Source organism: Staurois parvus, unplaced genomic scaffold (assembly GCF_062004578.1).
Source record: "Staurois parvus isolate SC_StPar_1 unplaced genomic scaffold, SC_StPar_1.0 ptg000392l, whole genome shotgun sequence".
Lineage (NCBI taxonomy): Eukaryota > Metazoa > Chordata > Amphibia > Anura > Ranidae > Staurois > Staurois parvus.
In genome coordinates this window covers 3,833,725-3,848,647 of record NW_028318188.1, presented here as the reverse complement: position 1 = coordinate 3,848,647, position 14,923 = coordinate 3,833,725, and the positions used below count along the sequence as shown (strand labels likewise).

General features: G+C 42.9%; 1 protein-coding gene across 3 annotated transcripts in view; it reads right to left on the bottom strand.

Moving 5' to 3' along the window:
* Positions 1-14,197, bottom strand: part of FAM169A (family with sequence similarity 169 member A) — an 88,229-nt gene extending 74,032 nt beyond the window's left edge. For 2 of the 3 annotated variants that reach the window (XM_089686159.1, XM_089686161.1), the window contains exon 1: positions 14,006-14,197. The gene's annotated coding sequence lies outside the window, so the exon portion shown is untranslated. The other variant, XM_089686160.1, reaches the window with a different exon arrangement.
* Positions 14,198-14,923: the final 726 nt, after the last annotated feature.

Genomic DNA, 14,923 nt, shown 5'->3' with positions numbered 1-14,923 from the left:
TACTGGGAGAATATAGTCTGGTCAGACGAGACCAAAATTGAACTTTTTGGATGTCATAATACACACCATGTTTGGAGGTCAAATGGAACTGCACATCACCCCAAAAACACCATACCAACACTGAGGTTCGGAGGTGGGAACATCATGGTGTGGGGCTGTTATTCAGTATACGGTACTGCCAAACTTCATTTGATTGAAGGAAGGATGAATGGAAAAATGTACCAAGACATTCTTGAAAAGAATCTGCTGCCATCTACTAGGATGATGAAGCTGAAACAATGGTGGACATTTCAGCAAGACAATGATCCCAAACACGAAGCCAAGGAAACTCTCAATTGGATTCAAAGAAAGAAAATAAAGCTGCTAGAATGGCCCAGCCAATCCCCTGACTTGAATCCAATAGAAAATCTACAGAAAGAAGTAAAGATCAGAGTTCATAAAAGAGGCCCACAGAACCTTCAGGATTTGAAGCCTGTTTCAGTGGAAGAATGGGCAAAATTCACACCTAAGCAATGCATGTGTCTAGTTTCTCCACCTGGAGGCGTCTTGAAGCTGTCATTACCAACAAAGGATTTTTTACAAAGTATTAAATAAATTTCAGTTAGCATGTTCAATACTTTTTCCCTGTGTCATTCCATCTTAATACACATAACTTAATTTCTGAACTTATTTGTTTTGGTTTCTTTGTATGTATGGATTGCATGGGTTGTTAATGACATGTGGTGAAAATTGAAGGTCAATAGCACCTTTAGAAATATATTTACTGAGACAAATAGTGATGTGTTCAATACTTATTTTACTCACTGTATATACCATAGTTTGTAGATGCAATAACTTTCACACAAACCAATTAATATACACTTATTGGGATTTTGTTTTTACCAAAGACATGTAGCAGAAAACATTTTGGCCTAAATTTACGAGCAAATCTGATTTTTTATTTTTTTTATTGGATATGTTTTATAGCAGAAATTAGAAAATATAGTTTTTTCCCAAAATGTTCAGTCTTTTTTCGTTTATATAATAAAATAATAAAAAAACAAGTGATGACAAATACCACCAAAAGAAAGCTCTATTTGTGTGGAAATGATATAGATTTAATTTGGGTACAGTGTTGCATGACCCCACAATTGCCATTTAAGGTAGCGTAGTGCAAAAAAATGCCTGGTCATGAAGGTGGTAAAACATTCCGAAGGTTAAACGGTTAATATATTGAATTGAAATTGCTTTGCACATTTGTAACTTTTTAGAAAGTTAGGCTGGCCATACATTATACAATTTTCTTGAGAATATTGCTTTAGATTTACCAAAAACCATATAATATGAGGTCAAGACTAAATAACACTTTCAATTGTATTCAGTTACGCAGGCCCTTGCACACATAGTTGAAGGTAAATCTAAAGGACATTGGGCTGAAAGTGGGCAGAAAATTGTAAGAAAACTGTATAGTGTATGGCCAGCCAAAAGCTGGCCATACACATAGAGATTTTCGGACGAGAATATTCGTAGGAAAAGTCGTACGAAAATTCTTTGAACATTCGGTGAATCGACGAACGTCATTCGAAATTGTCTTTTGCTTTTAACGTTCGAGTTTAAAACAAATGTAATTTCTGAACGATAACCACAACATATACTGGCCGAAAATTTGTTTGAACAAGAAAAGTTTTCTTTCCCATCCCTTCAAATTTTCCCATCACTGCTGTCAAAAACCAACCGATTATACCCCACTAACGATTAGAAAATCAAACGAATATTCTTGAAATGAAAATTCTCAAACAAAAATCTATAAGTGTATGGCCAGCTTAACATAGCGGTGTTGGCAGATTCAATGTTCTTTAATTAGTAAAATTAGGTAATTTTTTAGATGTATATGCCTACAAACTGTAGGTGTATAGACTGTCTTCCCCACAAAAATAGAATGGAAAGTCTGGTGACCATATATTTCCAATGCAACTGACAGACTCAGTCTATCCAAACATTGCCAGAAATCTCAGCAAGAACAATGGGCAATGAGATATCTGCTTTGACTTGACCAAGGACCTTTTGCAGCGACCTATGATATGTGATGACAAGCACTTCAACAGCCAGCAATTCAGTGCATAGGATGCCATTAATTTTCAATAGCACCTTAACACACCAGGCTCATTATCACTTTAGATGACTTACATATAACATGCATATTTAACCACTTGCCCTCCAGGATTTACCCCCCCCCCTCCGGACCAGCCCATTTTCCGCTGCGTTACTTTAACTAACAATTGCATGGTCATGCAATGCTGCACCCAAATTAAATTCATGTCCTTTGTTTCCCCACAAATAGAGCTCACTTTAGGTGGTATTTGATCACCTTTGCAAAACTTTTTGCTATAAAACATATGCAGTGAAAAATGTTTAAAAATCAAATGTAGTCATAAATTTAATAAAAAGCACTGACACTGTACTAATGATACTGGGAAAGAAGGGGTTAACATCAGGGGCGATCAAAGGGTTAACTGTGTGCTGTGTGTCTGTTTTACTTTGGAGACATGCTATTTTGTACCTCTGCTGTGCAGAGAGATACAACACAGCATGTCTATGCTGACAGGAGAGAGATCTGTGTTGTTTACACACAGGTCTCTCCCCTGTCAGCTTTCCCCAATTGATCGCTGGGTGGCAGAACCCAGTGATTGACATCCCTAGCCACCAATGGCGGTGCGGGTAGGGCAGCGTGCACGCTCCCTACCGGGAAATGCATATATATATATATATATATATATATATATATATATATATATATATATATGTGTGTGTGATTTTGTGCAGCCTTGCCGTTCTGTAGCAGTATTTCTGCTATAGGGTGGTGGGCAAGTGGTTAAAGACCCTGAAAGAACAGAAAAATACTTGCTTATCTTCCAGAAATGCTCCTAATTTCGTATTGTGGGCTGAAAACACACATTTTTGTGAACTGAATGGTGTCAGCCCTGCACAGTTCTCTTTTGCTACTACTCAAACCCTCCCTCTAGTTTGTTCACAACATAAAAACTAGTGTAGTCACAAGATAAGAGCTAGGAGGTCTAATTACTCTCCTTGAGACAACACAGAAGGGGTGCATAAGACATAGGACAGCCCTAAATTTTTGACATGATCAGCAGGTATTTTCACTTATCGAACAGAATACAACACTTTCAGGCCCCCTGCATACTGGGTGTTTGCCCTGCTCCACTGAACGCCTTTGTTCCTGGCAGGAAAAAGCAGCTGCACACGTGTTTAGGGGTGTCTAGCGTTTGGCCACTCATTCATTCCATTGGACAGATAAATCGTTTACTTTCACCATCGAAAAGAATGAACGCTCAAGCGCTAAATGCGCCTGGCGTTTATTCATGTTGATATGTGTTTACAGGTGTTCAGACGCATTTCTGCTCAAGTCTTCTCTCCTGAATAGATGTACATGGGACACTTCTGAAAGATGGAAACTAACTGCTGGAAAAGTTAGGTTAAAAAACGTCTGTTTAGCTGCGTTTGCATAACGTGTTTATGCGTGTTTGCATTTAGAAGCGTTTTTTAAAGATAAGCACAGGAGAGCCACCCAAGTGCCCAGAATGCACTGAAAAGTGGTAAATTATTAACTATTTCACTGTTTCAGAGAAATACAGAGAGTAAAAGCAGAGAAAGCAGTATGTGTTGAGATTAGCTTAGGTGTGCGTTGCTCATTAACATTTATTTTGTTTCCAAGGGTGGGAAAGGTGTCTGGTGGAGTGAGTCATTAAGGCCACCTGGCAGGGGGTCTTCATGAGGAATTTGAGGTGTGACTGGTCATTAACATTTCTTTTGTTTCCAAGGATGGGAGAGGTCTGAGGTCTGAATTGGTCATTACAATGTGTGCCAAGCTTGGTAGGAACATCCTGTGTTCAGTGTTTTGTCCATCTGAGTACCTTGAAAACACTTTGCATGCATTTTTCATGATGAAAAAAGGATCTGGACAGCATCGGGAACTGGAAGAGTTAAATAAAAAATTCAAACGCAAACGTTTTCTGCATTAAAAAAAACAACTGTAAACTCAAATGCCTGTAAATGACTGTAAACAAAGGTGTGTACATGGACACATAGGAAAACATTAGGGTGAGTTCAGGGGCTGCTGAAAAAAATGCTGAACAGCTCCTGAACGTGAGTTTATCAGCTGCACTGTACATGAGCTCTTAGAGTTCTTTACAGTGGGGCAAAAAAGTATTTAGTCAGCCACCAATTGTGCAAGTTCTCCCACTTAAAAAGATGAGAGAGGCCTGTAATTGGCATCATAGGTAGACCTCAGCTATGAGAGACAAAATGAAAAAAAAATCCAGACAATCACATTTCCTGATTTGGGAAGAATTTATTTGCAAATTATGGTGGAAAATAAGTATTTGGTCACCTACAAACAAGCAAGATTTCTGGCTCTCACAGACCTGTACCTTCTTCTTTAAGAGGCTCCTCTGTCCTGCACTCATTACCTGTATCAATGGCACTTGTTTGAAATTGTCATCAGTATAAAAGACACCTGTCCACAACCTCCAACATTCACACTCCAAACTCCACTATGGTGAAGATCAAAGAGCTGTCGAAGGACACCAGAAACAAAATTGTAGACTTGCACCAGGATGGGAAGACTGAATCTGCAATAGGCAAGCAGCTTGGTGTGAACAAATAAACTGTGGGAGCAATAATTAGAAAATGGAAGACATACAAGACCGCTGATAATCTCCCTCGATCTGGGGCTCTACGCAAGATCTCACCCCGTGGGGTCAAAATGATCACAAGAACAGTAAGCAAAAATCCCTGGACCACATGGGGGGACCTAATGAATGACCTGCAGAGAGCTGGGACCAACGTAACAAACTCTACCATCAGTAACACACTACGCCGCCAGGGACTCAGATCCTGTAGTGCCAGACGTGACCCCCTGCTCAAGCCAGTACATGTCCGGGCCCGTCTGAAGTTTGCTAGAGAGCATTTGGATGATCCAGAAGAGGATTGTGAGAATGTCATATGGTCAGATGAAACCAAAATAGAACTGTTTGGTAGAAACACAACTCGGTGTGTTTGGAGGAGAGAGAATGCTGAGTTGCATCCAAAGAACACCATACCTACTGTGAAGCATGGGGGTGGCAACATCATGCTTTGGGGCTGTTTCTCCGCAAAGGGACCAGGACGACTGATCCATGTACAGGACCGAATGAATGGGGCCATGTATCGTGAGATTTTGAGTGCAAACCTCCTTCCATCAGCAAGGGCATTGAAGATGAAACATGGCTGGGTCTTCCAACATGACAATGATCCCAAACATACCACCCGGGCAATGAAGGAGTGGCTTCGTAAGAAGCATTTCAAGGTCCTGGAGTGGCCTAGCCAGTCTCCAGATCTCAACCCCATAGAAAACCTTTGGAGGGAGTTGAAAGTCCGTGTTGCCCAGCGACAGCCCCAAAACATCACTGCTCTAGAGGAGATCTGCATGGAGGAATGGGCCAACATACCAGCAACAGTGTATACCAACCTTGTGAAGACTTACAGGAAACGTTTGACCTCTGTCATTGCCAACAAAGGATATATAACAAAGTATTGAGATGAACTTTTGATATTGACCAAATACTTATTTTCCACCATAATTTGCAAATAAATTCTTTCCAAATGAGCCAATGTGATTGTCTGGATTTTTTTTTCTCATTTCGTCTCTCATAGTTGAGGTCTACCTATGATGCCAATTACAGGCCTCTCTCATCTTTTTAAGTGGGAGAACTTGCACAATTGGTGGCTGACTAAATACTTTTTTGCCCCACTGTAGCTCTTCAACAACGTGGGTATTAGACAATGGTTATCTAACATCTAGGAGTACCTTTAAGGCCAAAGAGTAGTTTAATCTGCGAGTCTGAGCCAGCAAGTATAAAATTCAGTTGCTGTTTTCATCTTAACACACCGCACAATATGGGCATCCAGGGGCAACCTAGCTAAGAAGAAAGTGGGGCTTATTTACAAATTCTGGAGAGTGCAAAATCTGGTGCAACTCTGCATAGAAACCAATCAGTTTCCGTGTTTTATTGCCAAAGCTTAAAGGAGAAGTACAGTCAAAGCTCTAAGATGGAGCTTCACTCCAGAGACAATGCTTCATCATATTCCCCCCAGTTTAAAAAAAAAGCCAACTTTTGTGTGTGTTATTTACTTTTCTTTCTTTTACATTGCATCCCACCTTCTTCTTCATTGCCCAGGCAATAATGACATGGGACTCTCAAAGCCTCCTGGGATGTCACATATCGATGTCACATATCCCAGAAGGTTTGGAGAAAAGACCTGCACCCATCATCACAGGGCCGGCTCCCAGAAACAGGAAGAGGCAGTCAGCTCCTGATGACATCAGAGAGAACAGCAGGACAATGCTGGATGGGTTAGTAATGAGCACGGTACAAAACTCTGGTTTGGCCACATCTGGAGTATGCTATCTAGTTCTGCTCACCAAACCTCAGGAAGGATGTCCTTGTACTGGAGATAGTCCAGAGACAGGCAACAAAAATGGGGCTGGAGGACATCAGTTATAAGGTACGAATACAAACATTAAACGTATTCTCCCTGATTATATGATGTTTTCTGTAGGATGCTGGGCTTCACCCCATCCCAGTGTTGGTAATTTTGGTGCTTTCTCTCAACATATATACCACGGTACTGATATTTATGTGGTGAATGTTATACACCTTCTTGTTTATAAATAAGGAATTTACTAAAAAAACAAACTTATTCTCCCTGGAGAAGAGACACTTAAGAGGGGATATGATTGCAGTGTACAAATCTTTAAAGCACAGCTATACTCACCATGAATCCAGCGATGCGCTGTCCCTGGAACTCTTCGCTGGCTGCTGACATCTTCAGGTGGCCGGCTTCTGGGTCTTGATCGTCGGCTGCTGTCACTGGCTGGGTTGAGATGACTTTACTCCTATGCATGCGCAGGAGATCCATCAGCTTCAGCATTGCGCAGCTCACTCTACAGGGGAGGAGGCAGGTAAGTAGCTTTAATGCAGAAGAGACAAAGCATGTCTCTTCTGCATGAAAGGGGAGCTTTTCCCATAATAACCAAACCAACATTCCATACTTTCCACAAAATAATTATGCAACCAAAATTAGCATTGCTCCTGTTTCTTCTTGCTGGAGGCGGCCACTTTGCTGAAGCCCAGAACCCCTAAACAACAGTAAATTGCTAGGCTGCCAGCAGATCAGCCTCTACAAATTCGGCACAGTGCCAAAAAATAGAGACCAACTGAGCATGTGCAGAGCAGGGTGATACAGTGTATTACTGGATTTTAAACTGTATCGGCTCTTATTTTTAATGTTTTACATAGCTATACCTGCAGAAAGGGCCAACATGATGTGATCTAGCAGGACTTAAGTTTCAGACTTAAAGTTCCACTTTAAAAATCCTGGCTGTCTGTCCATTTTTTTTTATCTAGCCTAAACTTCTACTTTAAAGCAGTAGAAAACTGCAGACCAAAAAAAAAAAAAAAAAGTCCCCTGCAATGTAATGTCATAATGTGCTAGTATGCATCATATACTAGCACATTATGTAAAACTTACCTTAAAACTAAGCCCTCCAGAGATGCGCTGTCACCGTTGTAGAGGCTTCCATCTTTACCCGTCTTCCTTCTGGGTTAGCGAGCTCCGGCCTTCTGAAAGGCCAGGCAGCAATGATATCACTACCATGTGTGCGTGCAGCAGTCCCGTGCCATGGCACAGCTCGGAAGGAGCTTCACGGGTATGCTGTTCCTTCAGAGCGCACGTGGCGGATTAAATGAAGAGAAAGTATCTCCTAAACGGTGTACGTTTAGGAGATATTCATTTTACCTACAGTTAAGCTTTATTATATATGCAAGTAAAATAAAAAAACAGAGTTTACTACCATTTTAAATGGTGACTCTAGCATTGGTAGGACACTATTTAAAAATAAATGTATTTGAGCACCACAAACCAAAATCAACATTTTAATCATTTTTAATATTCAAAGCAAACTCATCCATCCCTCTATGTCTCCATGTTATAATTTTGCTGAGAAATCACTTGGAAAACACCCCCGAGCATTTCTGCCCACGGCCATCTTGAGTAAGGGCAGATGATTCATCTAACAGTTACTTCCTGGGATCCATCTGCCTTAGCTCAGGCATGCAGGTATGAGGGTGTGTTTAGCTAACAAAGCCCCTCCTCCCCTCCTGAGGACCCCTGGAATATATTACATAATTTGCCTAGGCATAGAAACTAGAAAGTAAAGGAAGAAATGTAAAAATGTAAAGTAAATATGATATACTTCCTCTCTATTTACTAATACAAAATAGTCAATGTTGATTGAGAGAGTGAAGTTCCACTTTAACCCAAGGTCTCTAAAAAAGACCCACAGCCACACAATGAAGTTGGACAAGAGAGGAACTAAACCCATTAATTTAATGGTTTAAAAAAACAGAATACTGGGAATGTGACTGTCACATTTGCATGTGCTGTTAACCACACTGTCAAACCAGCAAATGGCTGGTGTCATAACTAATCACATGTGCAGCACCATGGTAGTTGCAGATCAGAGCCCAAGATGGCAGCTTCCTTGGCTGAACACGATAGGAGGGTTTAGTTCCTCTATAGAGCGTGTAAGGGGTTCTTTACTGTTGGAATAGCAAAGATGTGGAACTCCCTTCCACAGTTGGTGATATCAGCAAAAAGTGTAGATAGATTAAAAAAGATATGTGTTTCTCAGAAAACACAATGTACAGGGATATGGAACCTAGTGGCAACATAAAAACACATATAGGTTGAGCTAGATAGACCTGTGTCTTTTTTCAATCTTACCAGTTATGTAACTTTGTCAATTTCAATGCCCAATGGAGTCAAAACAATGCCCAATAAGGGATTGAGCAGGGATCAGGTAAACACTCAGAACTCTCATGAAACTCATACAGTACATAATCATTTCCAGAGGCTGTATGTTGCATTTACAAGACAAATTCACACAGAAAAACAATGTTACATATAGTGCTGCTGTTCTGGAAAGAGGCAAAAATGTTTTTGTTGGAGATCATTGTGTTAACATCATGAGCCAAGAGAACAATCCACTACAAATAAATATGGCTTTGATTGACAAACACTGGAGCAAAACTGGAAGAGTTCAGACTACATTCACACCAGCCTCCTGTGTTTGGTTTAAACACAGGAGAAATTATCTGAGAATTATAAACACGCATTATTCTTCCCAGAATCAGTTATTCTGCATTTAAATGATTATGTATCCATATGCTTTTCACATATTTACATGCGTTCAGACATGTCCAGACTATCTAATCTGCCCTGAATGCCAGAATTCTTTTGTCTTTAAGTGCAACTAAACTACAGGCACATAAAAATGTGAATTACACTGTGGAGGATCACTACACAAATTTACAGGGTTTTAGAAAAGTCCTATTAAGACATATAAATGGCCATGTGAATGAGGCCCCAGAAACATCAGTTTCATCTTTTACATAAAGGGCTCTGACGGATTGTTATAGACATTTACATCCACTTCTATAAACCAGACCCACACTAGGCCGATAACATGCACACTAGTTTTACATAAATGAACAAGAAATGCACAGACCCCATACAATCACATCTTGGCTGATAACTACAGGATCTCTGTCTGTATGTCTGTATGAAGGATGGCACGAGAAGTACACTGTCATAAATCCTCATCATTTATCAAACTGGATAAGCAAAGAAACAAACATGATAAAATGCAGGTCTCTTCTAGAAAAAGGATGCTTGTAGCAGCAATACAAAAATAAACTATGGTTTTGAAGTATAGAATTGAGAAAGCTTTGTTTGTAGAAGATATACAGTCATGCCACCACTTGTTGAAAGTATATGGCCATGCCTGTTTGTAGAAAGTATATGGACATTGTGACGGGCGTCTATTTCCTGGTTTAATACAAGACTAGTCTCGTCTAGTCTTGTTTGGTCAGCGGTGGTGTCCGTGGATCTGTGTTCGGACAGGGAAGCGGGAGTCTAACGGAAATACCCTGGTGCAGTCAGGGTCCGGTTCCGTTACATTGGTGGCAAGCGGTGGGATTGTGCTTCCAAGCTGTGAACACGTCCAAATTACCACCGGGATTCAAGATGATGAAAGTAGACGTCGGTCACCCCAGTGGAGATATGGACCGGGCATCAGAGTTCCCAGGGCTGCTGTGGATCGTTCTTGCAGCATATCCCAGGACTGCAGCATACCCCAGTGTCTGCGGATCAGTACCTGGAGCTCAGGCAGCAGATTCGGGTGCTGCTGTGGAGTGGAGCCCTCCAGGTTACTGGTATGTACAAGGGCAAGTGCTATCCAACCCCAGGGGAACAGGCCAGGGACCATCGGATGTTACGGATGCCATTCCTGGGAGAGAGACCCCAGGAGCAATGAGTGACTGAGTTGGACAGGATGGTCCAGCAGGAGATAGAGCTGGACAACAGATATCGGGCTCTGCAATGGTACGCAGAGCAGAAATATTTAGGGGTGACAACAGAATGCTCTCCAGAGGGATATGACTTTGGATTGCTGTGGGAGAGCCTTACAGATCTTTTTGTGTTTGGCGATGAAGGAGAACCTACCCTTGAGGACCTGTGAGAAGACAGAGAGGCTATGTTCGGTCCCCCAGGGGTCTCAGAGCTTGAACCAGATGTGGAATACCTGCTGATGAAAGAACAGGATCTGGAAAGGGAATACAGGCAACTGTTAAAACATGTTCAGCAGCATGCCCAAGAATCGGCAGTGGAAATTCCAGAGACTGAGGATTTGATAGACTTCTCTGCTGAGGAAAAACAACCTGGTGAGCCTCCAGCAGAAGAGCTGGCAACAGGGCCAAACATTACTGAACTCTGTCCAGCACTGGTAACATCTTCTGGGTTCCACAGACAGGAGATGGTGAACCCCTATCTCCAGACACCAGTTCCAGAGACTGGGGATTTGATTGACTTTTCTGCTGAGGAGGAACCAGCCGGCGAGCCTCCAGCAGAAGAGCTCGCAACAGGACCAAATATTGTTGAGCTCTGCCCAGTACCAACAACAGCTTCATTATCCCTGAGAGAAGAGGTGGACGGCCTTTCTCCAACACCACTGACAGGGACATGGAATTTCCTGCCAACAGCATCTTTGGAGGTAGAAGAAACTTCTCCAGCTAAAGCACTGGCAACCGGACAAAGGGTCCAGGACCTCGGCCCCACACCTGCGGTAGTTTCAGAGGCCCAGGGGGAGAAGGGAGAGGAGGTGAGTAATGCTTTGTGTGGGACAATTTGTTTGGCATACTGTGTGGGTGTTGGCATTGGGCTACTGGAAGTACAGACTAACTTCGGAGTCCACCCGTCCGGGGTTTCCTCCTGAATTAGTCTCCTGCCGAAAGGGGAGATATGTGACGGGAGTCTATTTCCTGGTTTAACATAAGACTGGTCTCGTCTAGTCTTGTTTGGTCAGCGGTGGTGTCAGTGGATCTGTGTTCGGAAAGGAAAGCGGGAGTCTAACGGAAATATCCTAGTGCAGTCAGGGTCGGGTTCCGTTACAGACACGTCTGTATTTGTAGAAGGTATATGGACATGCCTGTTTGTAGAAAGTATATGGACATGCCGGTAATTTTGGAAGGTATATGGACATGGCTGTATTTGTAGAAGGTATATGGACATGGCTTTATTTGTAGAAAATATGTGGACGTGCCTGTATTTGTAGAAGGTATGTGGACATGGCTGTATTTGTAGAAGGTACATGGACATGGCTGTCTTTGTAGAAGGTACGTGGACATGTCTGTGTTTGTAGAAGGTACGTGGACATGGCTGTGTTTGTACAAGGTATATGGACATGCCTGCATTTGTAGAAGATATATGGACATGCCTGTATTTGTAGACAATATATGGACATGCCTGTATTTGTAGACGATATATGGACATGCCTGTATTTGTAGAAGATATATGGACATGCCTGTATTTGTAGACAATATATGGACATGCCTGTATTTGTAGACGATATATGGACATGCCTGTATTTGTAGAAGATATATGGACATGCCCAGGGGCGGACTGACAACTCATGGGGCCCCCAGCAATAGGGGATCATGGGGCCCCTGTGTCCTTGCCCAAACTAAAAAAAGCATATGAAAAAGGTACCAGGGGCATCTCATGGGGCCCCCTACTGACCCCGGGCCCTCGGGCAGTGCCTGAGTTTCCAAATGGTCAGTTCTCCCCTGGACATGCCTGTATTTGTTGAAAGTATATGGGCATGGCTGTATTTGTAGAAGGTATATGGACATGTCTGTATTTGTAGAAGGTACGTGGGCATGTCTGTATTTGTAGAAGGTACGTGGGCATGTCTGTATTTGTAGAAGGTACGTGGGCATGTCTGTATTTGTAGAAGGTACGTGGGCATGCCTGTATTTGTAGAAGGTACGTGGGCATGTCTGTATTTGTAGAAGGTACGTGGGCATGCCTGTATTTGTAGAAGGTACGTGGGCATGGCTGTATTTGTAGAAGGTACGTGGGCATGCCTGTATTTGTAGAAGGTACGTGGGCATGGCTGTATTTGTAGAAGGTACGTGGACATGCCTGTATTTGTAGAAGGTACGTGGACATGCCTGTATTTGTAGAAGGTACGTGAACATGGCTGTATTTGTAGAAGGTACGTGGACATGCCTGTATTTGTAGAAGGTACCTGGACATGCCTGTATTTGTAGAAGGTACGTGGACATGCCTGTATTTGTAGAAGGTACCTGGACATGCCTGTATTTGTAGAAGGTACGTGGACATGCCTGTATTTGTAGAAGGTACGTGGACATGCCTGTATTTGTAGAAGGTACCTGGACATGCCTGTATTTGTAGAAGGTACCTGGACATGCCTGTATTTGTAGAAGGTACATGGACATGCCTGTATTTGTAGAAGGTACGTGGCCATGCCTGTATTTGTAGAAGGTACCTGGACATGTCTGTATTTGTAGAAGGTACGTGGACATGCCTGTATTTGTAGAAGGTACCTGGACATGTCTGTATTTGTAGAAGGTACGTGGACATGTCTGTATTTGTAGAAGGTACGTGGACATGTCTGTATTTGTAGAAGGTACGTGGACATGTCTGTATTTGTAGAAGGTACGTGGACATGCCTGTATTTGTAGAAGGTACGTGGACATGCCTGTATTTGTAGAAGGTACATGGAGATGTCTGTATTTGTAGAAGGTACGTGGACATGCCTGTATTTGTAGAAGGTACGTGGACATGCCTGTATTTGTAGAAGGTACATGGACATGCCTGTATTTGTAGAAGGTACATGGACATGTCTGTATTTGTAGAAGGTACGTGGACATGCCTGTATTTGTAGAAGGTACATGGACATGGCTGTGTTTGTAGAAGGTACATGGACATGGCTATATTTACAGAAGGTATATCTGAGCAGGCCAGCACTTGTAGAGGGTATATGACCATGCCTATTAGTAAGAGGTATATGGACATGCTGGCCTTTGTAGAAGTTGTATATATTTGATCAGCCCTGTATTTATATGGAAAGTATCAATATATCGGCTCCACCCTGTATTTGTACAGAAGGTATATATCTGTGTTGGTGTGGAAGGTATAGTGTATGATGATTGCAGGCAGGGCTCGGAGCGGCCCATATGGGTGCACACCTCTCCCTCTGTCCCTCTCTGTCTCTCTCCCTCTCTGTCTGTCTCTCTCCTTCTATGTCTGTCTCTCGGGCCCCATTCACATCCAGCACCGTCCCCGTGCCCCCGGCTGCACGGATAACAAGGCGCTGACAGTAGACGACAATCAGGAGAGATGAACAGACCATTCGGAGGGGACAGATGACGGCGAGGTGGAGCCCACCTGATCCCGGCTTCGGCATTGTACTTACCACCTGATGTGAGATGGGGGCCAGGAGGGAGCCGCTATCGGGGAGTGGTGGGGGAGGAGGCGGGCTGTGATGCTGCTGCTGATGGTGATACATTTCAGGGTCACTGACAGGGGGGTTGCCATCACTCACCTAGACAATGTCTGTCCTCCCCGGGCTCGCTGCTGCTGCTGCTGCTGGGCTGTGTGATTGACAGCTGCCTGCAGTCCCCCGTGCCGGCGCTGCGCGGCGCTGCCCGCTGCCTCTGCCCCTGTGACGTGACCCCCGCACTGCCTGGGAAGTGCCGGCGGCGGAGGGAGCGCTCCGTCTACAGGAGGTGTAGTGCGGAGCTATGGGGTGACGTACTGACAGGCATTGTAATAGAGGAGGAGAACATGTGATGGCTGCAGGGATACGGGCCAGCTGCACTGATTTCTACGACTCTCCCTGATTGGAGGATCTCTTCTTATGTATTTCATTTTTGGTTGATTCAGTGTAATACATTCGTGTCTTCTAAAAATATTACTTCCAGTGAAGTAAAAGAACTTTAATGTCTCACTGCTGGCCCAAAAAACTACCACCCCAGCAGTGTCCCCCCATTCTCCCCCTCAGTGCAAGGGTAAAGTGCCACTAAACAATATCCTTCTTCTTTAAAAATAACTTGGACACATCCAATACTCATTGGCCCTGGGGTCCTCTTCTCGTTAAATTCTTTCTGTGTTTTTATTTTGTCTCCTGATAGCATCCACGATGAGCTCCCAAACATCTCTCTTGTCCTATCACTTAGGTTTGGAATGAGTAGAGCAAAGTTAGTTGTGGTCTGCACTATACACACTCCCATCATCCAAATTCTGGACTCCATAGTCCATAGTTTATTTGTGGTCTGCACTATACACACTCCCATCATCCAAATTCTGGACTCCATAGTCCATAGTTTAGAGTCCAATGTTTAGAGTCTGTATTTTCCATAGTCCATAGTGCATAGTCCAAATTCTATAGTGTTTAGTCCATAGTCCAAATTAAATTATCCAAACTGCATAGTTTATAGTCCATAATGCTGAGTCCATAGTC